General features: G+C 40.8%; 1 pseudogene; it reads left to right on the plus strand.

The window, feature by feature from the left end:
* Window positions 1-7,989: 7,989 nt before the first annotated feature.
* Window positions 7,990-9,072, plus strand: LOC123834712 (farnesyl pyrophosphate synthase-like; annotated as a pseudogene).
* The last annotated feature ends 1,254 nt before the right edge of the window (window positions 9,073-10,326 follow it).

A 10,326-nucleotide genomic window follows, 5' to 3' on the forward strand; every position in this document is an offset into this window, starting at 1 on the left:
GAGATTTCTTTCCCTTAATAATTATGAATGATACAGAACTTTAACTCTACATGGAGGATAGTAGCTGGCTTATTGGCTATGTCTGTATTCTCCTCTCAGGCCCCAAATTTCGCACACAGAACGTGTCTACCCTCAAGAAGGGAGCTAGACTTTTATGCACATCTACCTGTCAGTCACTGGCCACGGGCCATAGAGGGAGGATGAAAACTCGCGGGAGCCTCTGGCTTTCTTTGCTTATATTGTGGCAATGCAGCTCTGGTAGAACAAGGGCAGTTCTCGGAGGAAATCCCCAGATGTGAACTGTTAGGAGGGGGGAATGCAGAGGCTGGAGAGGGACATGCCTAAACAGTGGGAAGATCCAGGGGATCTGGGTGGAACCCTGCCAGGAAATGTCCCCTTAGAGTCTTATGTACTGAGAGTGCATGGTGGTTAGGGGCAGTTTTAGCAGGATTTAACACTGTGGCAGTCCTTCCCATTTTCATTTCTCTCTTCTGATCTGTGGTGCCTCTGGCCCCTTTCTTCCCCACACTTAATAGAGAAAAGACACTTTTACAATGCTTTGCATTTTCCTCTGGAGAGAGACCTTCAGTCTTCTGCACCCTTTATTTACAAAGTCATGGGGCTTCCCATTTCACTTCTCACGGTGTCAGATCCCAAGACTGTAGCAGATGGGCATATTCTTTGTTTCAAAAAATATATATATTTAGTGGAAATATATACAAAATATATTTATAAAAATATATTTTTACTGGAAGATAATGATTTAGTTTTTTGATTATTCATGCAGTTTGATATAATTTACTTTTAATTTTCACATGTCTCAGGGGACTGGGAGGTGAAAAGAGAGAAAGTAATACTCAAATGGGCCTAAAATTCAAATGAGCTTGGTTAATACTGAGCTCCTTATTATTATATGTTGACCCTTCCTACACGGTTTTTGCATTAATGTGGCTCATTTAAATAGGACACATTTCCCTAAAAATAGTCATAATTTGCACAGATGCCATTGGTAAGTTTATTATTGATTTTGGATGATGAGAGAAAAGCATATCATTGATCAATTCTAGAAGCTAAATTTAGTAGCTGAAGGCAGTGGACATGTGAACCCTCTTCTGTCTGGAGTGAGGGTAAAGATGAGGCGGGACCTTTAAGCCTTTTTCCATTCCTACCTTCCACCTGCTCTTCCTTCCTGCATGTCGATAGGATATTGACTGAGGTGGTGGCCTGACCCTTCCATCCCACACTCCCCTCCTGCTCAATGGATAGTTCATGTCGGTGATGCATCTGTGGCCACTGCCTTTGTGCTATTCCAGCTGGCTGGTCCCCACCATTCTTGATGTTTCAGGCATCCTGCAGCAGCTAAAGCAAACACAAATTAACATATGTGTATGTTATCCTGGCACAGTTAATGTAAAGAATGATTGTTGTCTTAAGGACTTGTCAGGACAATACAGGTCAGTTTAAGACTTGTTTTGTTTTGAGATATCAGACCTCATGGCAAAACTCTGCCAGTAAGCACTTCTCAAAAGGCAGTTTAAATGAGAATCCACTGAGGATTATTAGGCTTCTACAGTCCCTTGAAGATAAGGTTAGCAATGCCACATTATTAAAATCTGTGTGAATTAGGTACCTAATCTAATTAAATTTCTCTGTCTTCTATTTCCTACTATACTTACTCATAATGCACAGTTGCAAGCTGATATACACAGAGACAGAACTCATGCAGGACTGAGCGGTTTCCTGAGACATGGGACTTCTGTGCTAAAACCAGGAAATTCCCAGGCAAGCCAGGACTAGCTGTTCAAGCTGGCTCACTCAACACATTGACATGCAATGCAAACTGGGCACCAACCTTGACCTTAAGATGCAGGCTTCTGAGTTCATTCTGACTCTACTGCTGTGGGTCATTCGTGACTTCATTCTTCCCTAATTCCCTCTGTTCAGTCTACTGTCAAACCTTTGTATGAGACGGTTCTGGATTTACTCACATCATATTCAAATGTGGAAAGAAAAGCTCACCTCCTCATTTCTCTTATTATAGATCCAGCGTTCCTCCAGAGACTCCTCACCTGCTAGATACTATGAAATGCCTGGGTCTTCCAGAGCTAGCTGGGTGGGCTTCCTTTCTCTCTTGTTGGGTGTGGGCTACCCTCCATCATGTCATCCTCTTTGCTGATAACAACATTTGCCCTGCTCTCTTTTCAGACATAATCAATTTGGTGCAGGCAGAGAAACTGGCTTCCTGGTAAGGGGACATAAATTGGGAAATATTTACAAAAGTTTGACTTGTTATATTCATTCAATGTACCGTGATAAAGTTTTGCTCTTGAACCAAATTCAAAGATAAATATAACAAATGTGGTATAACGACATACATCTCTGCTGGTATTTTATAAATAGATAGCTCTAGAGGAAGGGAGTTAAGACCAATGAAGAGTGGAATGACGGTTTTGGAGGATTCTTCAGTCTCACTGATAAATTTCCTCTTCCCCGCCTCTTAGGCAGTCACAGCTGGGGTAGCCTGCCTTGTGAGCCAACAATCTCCCTATTGTTAGAATGTTTCAGGATCAGGGGAGCCTCTATAGGGCTCCCTTTTTTTGCACTGCTATTGTGAAAGCATCCTGACCTTAGCAGTGTATCTGTTATTATTGATACAGAACCTTCATCTCTCATTATCTGTAAACTGGTAATGGATGAGTGGTTTTAAATTCTCTTCTGATGGAATGAATGTATAAAGTTTCACATTTCCTAGGAAATAATTTCACAAAGCCATTTCTAGAAGAGGCACATTTTTACAGTTAGTTGAATTTACTATCCCAGTAATGACAGTTAAAGATATTTTTCAGGAGATATTCACCCTTCTCCCTGTTATTTACTGCCCAACTGCTGAAACTGTAGATTTACATCTGGCATCTTCTTTTTTTCCTGGTTTTTACATGTTTAACTTTCTCTTTTGGTAACAGCACCTTTAGAGGAGATGGTGTATGAATTTTGGATATAAGCATGACAACCATGAATACTAATAACCTCTGTGTTTCAAATGCAAATATGAGATACAGAAAAAAACCTGTTCCTTTGTTCTCTTTGGCTCTAGAAACATTTACTACTCCTTTTTAAAAGCTCTTCTTCTCCCCTCAAAAGTTCAACATTTGTAACTGCAAGAATCAGAAGGGATGACTGTTAATTACACATACTATTTGGAAAGCAATCATGTTTTCTCAATAGATAACTCCTTCCTTAAGCCAATTCTAGCACATCCAGGGTGTATAAATCCATGTCCAGTCATTGGATTACCAGGAGAAACAAAGTTTCTTGAAAAATTTTTTCCTTGATCTTATTCTCTTTGTGTGAATATACTTATTTTAAATCCAAGACTGGAGTATTGGTTGTCTGTTTGCATAACAAATTGCCACACACCTAGAAGGTTAAAGCAATATTTACTTATTAGCTCACAGGTCTGTAGATCAGAAGTCCAGTAAGGCATGGTTGGATTCTCTCCTCTAGGGCTTAAAGGTACCTTCTTACCTGGAAGCTCTCAGGAAAGAATCAGTCTCCAAGTTTATTCGGGTCATTGGTAGAATCCAGTTCCTTGTGGTTGTAGGACTAAGATCTTGTTTTCTTGCTGGCTGTTGGCTGGAGCTCACCCTCAGCAACTAGGTTGCCTGTAGGTTCTTTTCACATAGCCTTTTTCATGTTCAAGCCAACAGTGGCATGTTGAATACTCCAGATGTTTGAATCACTGACTTCTTTTGCCATCAGCCAGAGAAAACTCTCTGCTTTTAAAGAACTCAAGTAACTAAGTGAGGCGCATCTGGACCATTTCCCTTTCTTAAAGTTAACTATGCCATATAACATAACCTAATCATGAGAAAAATTTCTCATCATATTCACAGGTTCTTTCCACTCACAAACGGCAGAACTTTTATCAAAGCAAATGTCACTTCACGGTCATCTTAGAATTCTGCCAAACAGGATTGGTGATAGTGATTAAAGGTAATGTGGTCAACAGTTTCTCTGTGCATTGAAAAGAAGATCTTTTGAGTCTTGAATCTCATGTTCAGCTATGCAAAATATGATAATAAGGATAAAAATGTTTAATTTTTATATATTAGAAAATCCACAGCATGATTATATTCCATGGAAAAAAGAGAAAGAAAGGGAAGATAGAAGGAAAAAAATTGCTGGAAGGAATTGTCAAAAAGAAAACAACAAGCCCAAGGTGTAGTCACTTATGCTAGGCCCTGTCCTCAAACCAGGGTTTAATACCTAACCTAAGTGCAGTTTCACCCTCCTCCAGAAATGTAGTCTCAATGGGTCAGTCAGGAATTTTCTGGTCAGGACTAGTGAGGTAAACTGTCACATGGGCTGTCCATCCCCTAAAGGAAGGTGATGTAATCGGCCTCTGCTCTCATCGCTAATGGAAGCTGACCTTGACTGGAACAATCCTTTCTTTACTTTTCCTATTAACTCTTGCCCCACTCTCCTTCCTATAAAAACCTTCCACTTTGTACAACTCCTTTGAGCATCTCTCTACTAGATGGGATGCTGCCTGATTTATGAATTGTTTAATAAAGACAATTAGGCTTTCAAATTTCTCAGTTGAATTTTTGTTCTTTAATAGAATGATAAACTTCAAATGTTATATTTCTCGATATTTTTTTTTAATTTTTTTTTTAAAGATTTTATTTATTTATTCATGAGAGACAGAGAGAGAGAGAGAGGCAGAGGGAGAAGCAGGCTCCCAAGGAGCAGGGAGCCCGATGCGGGACTCGATCCCAGGACCCTGGGATCATGACCTGAGCCGAAGGCAGACGCTCAACCATCTGAGCCACCCAGGCGCCCCTATATTTCTCGATATTATGCAAAATGATGCCTGCCTACTTTGTAGTTTTTGTGCTTTTCTCTTTGAGGTGAGAGGCAGGTGACTTGAATTCTAATCTCTGCACCACTTCCTAACTATAGGACTCTGGAAAGTCTCTAGGCTTCATTTGATTCATGAAGATAATCAGAGTGCACTTTCCTGAAGACAAGCAACCTTGAGGGCCTGTCTGACTCTAAGATTCAGGAGGTTCGATGTGAATGAGATGTGAAGGATTCACCCAGTTGTGCAGAGTGGAAGCTGTGTGTTTTGTGCTTCCTTTCAGTCTTACCTAATCCAGGAATCTGACTGGTACTGTGGCTTATTGTTGGGCCTCAGGTAGTTTCCCATGGGTGGCAGGCCACTCTCCTTCCTCCTTCCTGGAAAAGTGAAAGCTTCAAACCTCATTGGGATTTTTCTTCTTTTTTCAAATCACATTTATGTTGTAGGCAGAACCTAAATACAAGTCTATTTGCAAAGCCATGAATATTTGATGGGCAGGACAGCAAAGTCTAGTAGAGGAAGAAGACTCTCTTAAAAGTCCATCAGTGACATGTAAGGCATCCTGGGATGGAAGGTGGAAAAGGAGGTGGACTTCAGCTTTCCCTCCTTTCATCCACTTTTAGCTCTCTTGCTCACAGCCTCTAGGGAGCTTCTCTCCTCAAAAGTCCCACTCTTTCCACATTCTTTTTGGTCCTCAGAGCTTGAAACCCTCTGCTGTCTCATCCTCCTCACCAGCTCCTCCCCACCTCCTCACCATTTCCTCCCCTCCCCTCCTCTTCTCTTCTCTCCTCTCCTCTTCTCTTCTCTCCTCTCCTCTCCCCTTCTCTTCTCTTCTCCTCTCTTCTCTTCTTTCTCTTCTCTTCTCTTCTCTTCTCTTCTCTTCTCTTCTCTTCTCTTCTCTTCTCTTCTCTTCTCCTCTCCTCTCCTCTCCTCTCCTCTCCTCTCCTCCCCTCTTCTCTTCTCTTCTCTTCTTTCTCTTCTCAGTAGAACTTTCGAAGGCCAAGGATCCATGAAAATAGGGAAAGAATGAAAGATAGCCATTTTCTGTTAAAATAATCAGAGTTTTACACTGCCAATCAAGACTTAGCAAAATTCCTGTATACCATTTTTGTTTACAGAACCACTCTTTCTTTTCTTAGTGTGATTTGGGTTGTCCCCTTCTGTTCATATGGATTGGTACATGCCCAGTCCTGTAACTGAGTTGCTTTGGGTTTCTCTTGGGAAGAGTATGTAAGTTTCTCTGCCACTGGCTGTTTCAATGCCTGGGCAAACACCAGTTTTATTCTTCATATTTGTGGTTTAAATCTTCCTTGCACTTGGGAATACCATTTTTCTCACACATAAGGTTTCATTTCTAAAAAGTTAAGTCACAATTTGCATGTGCCACTGGATGATGCCATTAAACTGGTCAATATTAATAAATCTAGGATGTTCAACTCAAAGGTTTTAATTGATCATTGAAGAAAATAGGCTCAAAATACTCTAGACTATTGTTGCTTTCCAAATTGAGATGGGAATAGGGTCCTATATTAATATGTTTATTTGAATTGAAAAGTGAAATTAGATATCTGGATGGAAAGGAACTCTGATTTGATGATTGGTTTGATGTTAGGAGTGGCATTATCATCAGGTTATATGAAAATAGTTTACCCGCTGCTATAAGCTTAGTTATAAAATAAAAGCACCCCAGTGTTCATAGCAGCAATGTCCACAATAGCCAAACTGTGGAAGGAGCCGAGATGCCCTTCAACAGATGAATGGATAAAGAAGATGTGGTCCATATATACAATGGAATATTACTCAGCCATCAGAAAGGATGAATACCTACCATTTGCATTGACATGGATGGAACTGGAGGGGATTATGCTAAGTGAAATAAGTCAAGCAGAGAAAGACAATTAGGATACGGTTTCACTCATATGTGGAACATAAGAAATAGTGCGGAGGACCACAGGGGAAGGGAGGGAAAACTGAAGGGGAAGAAATCAGAGAGGGAAGCAAACCATGAGAGACTCTGGACTCTGGGAACCAAACTGAGGGTTACAGAATGGAGGGGGGTGGGGGGATGGGGTAACCAGGTGATGGGTATTAAAGGGGGCACGTGTGGTAATGAACACTGGGTGTTATACACAACTAATGAATTGTTGAACACTACATGAAAAACTAATGATGTACTATATGTTGGCTAATTGAACACAATAAAAAAAATTAGGCTATTACCAAAAAAAAAAAAAAAAAAAAGTAAAAGCATCCCCTCATGAAATATTGCCTTAACACAGTTGAATTAAAATTAGCTGTATTGTATTTCCCCATCCCTTTTTGAGTATACTGTGTTAAACAAGGTGACCATAAATGAGAGTATCTGGAATACCCAGATAATTAACAGTCACTTGACAGGTCCTGATAAAGTTCTCTACATGTACATCCTAGAAACTGAAAAAGTGAATAAACAGAATGACTGTGTAATAAAATATTTTGCAAAAAACATAGTTTCCTATTTGTTGTTTTCAGCAAAATTGAAGGAAGACAAATTAAGTTGTCAGCATATAGATCATTAAAATTAGTTTTTGATGGTGGATCATCACGTGATTTTTGGTATATAATGAAGAGTTCAAAGAATTGAGTACATTGCTATGAAAATCTCTTTATAGCTATAGTTATGTAAACAACGTTTCTCGATGCTCTTATCTATAAAAATGAAAATTAGTTAAGAAATTAATGCTGAGGGGTGCCTGGGTGGCTCAGTCGTTAAGCGTCTGCCTTCAGCTCAGGTCATGATCCCAGCGTCCTGGGATCGAGCCCCATATCAGTCTCCCAGCTCAGCCCTCTCACTGTCTCTCTCTGTCAAATAAATAAATAAAATCTTAAAAAAAGGAAATTAATACTGAATCTTGCTTTTTTTGTGTTTATAATATTTATGCCCAGATATAGGACATATTTTTAAAAATTTCATATCATTAAGAGATGTGTTTCCTATAAAAATTTATTTATGTTTAACAATTATTTTTCAGAAATTGTAATATATTTTTGTGTTTTGATATCTGTTTGCAATAATTATAATAACTCAATTAGAAGAAAGTTTTTAAATCTTAAATGATCAATTGGATGTAGACCAAGAGCTGGCATCCAGGAGCAGAGCACTTTACTCCTACCTCAGAATGGATAGAGACCAGGAATTGAACCCTTATGCCCAAGCAAAGTAGGATTTCATCCAGCAATTCTCCCAGATTGTCAAGGTGCTGACCGAGGATGGCATGGGCCACCCAGAGACAGGAGATGGAATTGCCTGGCTTAAGGAGGTCTTGGAGTACAATGCTATTGGAGGCAAGTACCAGTGGGGTTTGACAGTGCTGATAGCTTTTCAGGAGCTGGTGGAGTCAAGGAAGCAGGATGCTGATAGCACCCGGCAGGCCCTGACTGTGGGCTGGTGTGTGGGACTGCTCCAAGCTTTCTTCCTGGTGTCAGATGACATCATGGGTTCATCCCTCACCCGGCAGGGGCAGATCTGCTCATATCAGAAGCCAGGCATAGGTTTGGATACCATCAAAGATGTTTTGTTTCTGGAAGCATGTATCTACCACCTGCTGAATCTCTACTGCCAGGAGTAGCCCTGTTACCTGAAATTGATTGAGCTTTTCCTGCAGAGTTCCTATTAGACTGAGATCAGACAGACCCTGGACCTCATCACAACCCCCCAAGGTAATGTGGATCTTGGCACATTCACTGAAAAGAGGTATAAATCTATTGTCAAAAACAAGATGGCTTTCTATTCATTCTATCTTCCTGGGGGTGCTGCCATGGATATGGCAGGCATAGACAGGGAGAAAAGCATGCCAACACCAAGAAAATCCTGCTGGAGATGGGGGAGTTCTTTCAGATTCAGGATGATTCCCTTGATCTCTTTGGGGACCCTAGTGTGACAGACAAGATTGACACAGACTTCCAGACAACAAATGCAGTTGGCTGGTGGTTCAGTGTCTTCAGTGGACCTCTCTAGAACAGTGCAAGATCCTTCAGGGGAGTTATGGGCAAAAGGAGGCTGAGAAGGTGGCCCTGGGTGAAGGCGCTATAGGAGGAGCTGCACCTGTCAGCTGTGTTCATGCAGTAGGACGTAGACAGCTACAGCCACCTGATGGGCCTCCTCGAACCATGCCCTGCCCCCAGCCATGTTCTTGGGGCTAGCATACAAGGTCTACAAGAGGAAAAAGTGACCTAAAGACGGAGAGGGCGGGGAGGGGAGGGAGGCTCTCAATAAATTGTCTAACCTTCAAAAAAAATGATCAGTTGGATTTATGTTCTCAATTGTTCACTCATCACCCTTGCAGTAAAGGGAGTGCGTTGCCCCACTCCTTTGACGTTGACTTGACCATGTCACGTAGTTTAAGCAATGGAATCTTAGCAGGTGGGATGCAAGTAAAGATTTTAAATGTGTTTGTGTGATTTGTCTCACCTCTTGAACTTATGCCATCCACCTTGATAAAAAAATGCCTAGGTGCAATGTTTTTCAAGTTTCTCTTAGGGTATATGTGAACGAGGAGTTTGAGGCACCACTATAGACATATACAACTGGAAGATATCTTTCAGATCGTTTGGGACAAAGACTTTAAAGACCCTAAAGTCCCAAGTGCAAGCATTGTTATACACATGAAGGTTCGGCATCTTATCTGCTTTCCAGGTTTGCTTTGTGATGTCCCACCCAAACTGTAGTTTCATTGTTAAAAAAGAGATGTATATAAAACCCAAGTTATCTAGACCTTTGCCCCATGATCTATGAACAGTAACACAAAGGCAACATTTGAAAATGAAATCTGGCAAGAATATAGAGAAATGTCTTAATTCACCTATAAAAGAAGATATTGAGAATCTTCTGTAACTGCAAACTAGGTTCAATCTTAGCAATTTCCCCATTTTGGATATTACATGAAATTATTTCCATTTAGGAAACTCCCTAAGACTGAAGCTCTGAAAGTGGAGGTTTGTGATCCCTGGGGCTCTCATGTGAGTAAAGACCACAGCATACTCAACGTCCAGGAGAAACATGGCTCCACTTCCTGGGATATTTCCCTTAAATACCAAATTAAGTGTGGACCTTCTGTGGAACAGGATGCAAGGTATTGGTTGATGAACTTTAAAAGACTTCTAGGAAAATTTTAAATTATGATAAGATCTAGCAGCCCTACCTTCAGGACTCGTGTACACACAGTTCACCCTTTTCTGCTGGTAGGGATTCTTCAGTGAAATGCTGGAGAAACTGACTTTAATGGCTTCACCTGCTTAAGGTGGTCCTTGTTGCCTTGGGGAGAGAAAGGATCGCAGACATCACTAATGCCTATACTTCATGTTGCTCAGATGCAGCCCTTGTGATCCGGTCATGCTGCTGACCCTTTTCCTGAGCCATTCTACATTTTGGGTTTGAGAGGAGTTTGTGGAAATTCTGGAGGGTTTTCTTCTTAGCTGACATCCAA

Source organism: Mirounga angustirostris, unplaced genomic scaffold (assembly GCF_029215605.1).
Source record: "Mirounga angustirostris isolate CCGP_5_RB_7025 unplaced genomic scaffold, mMirAng1.0.hap1 SCAF_1, whole genome shotgun sequence".
Lineage (NCBI taxonomy): Eukaryota > Metazoa > Chordata > Mammalia > Carnivora > Phocidae > Mirounga > Mirounga angustirostris.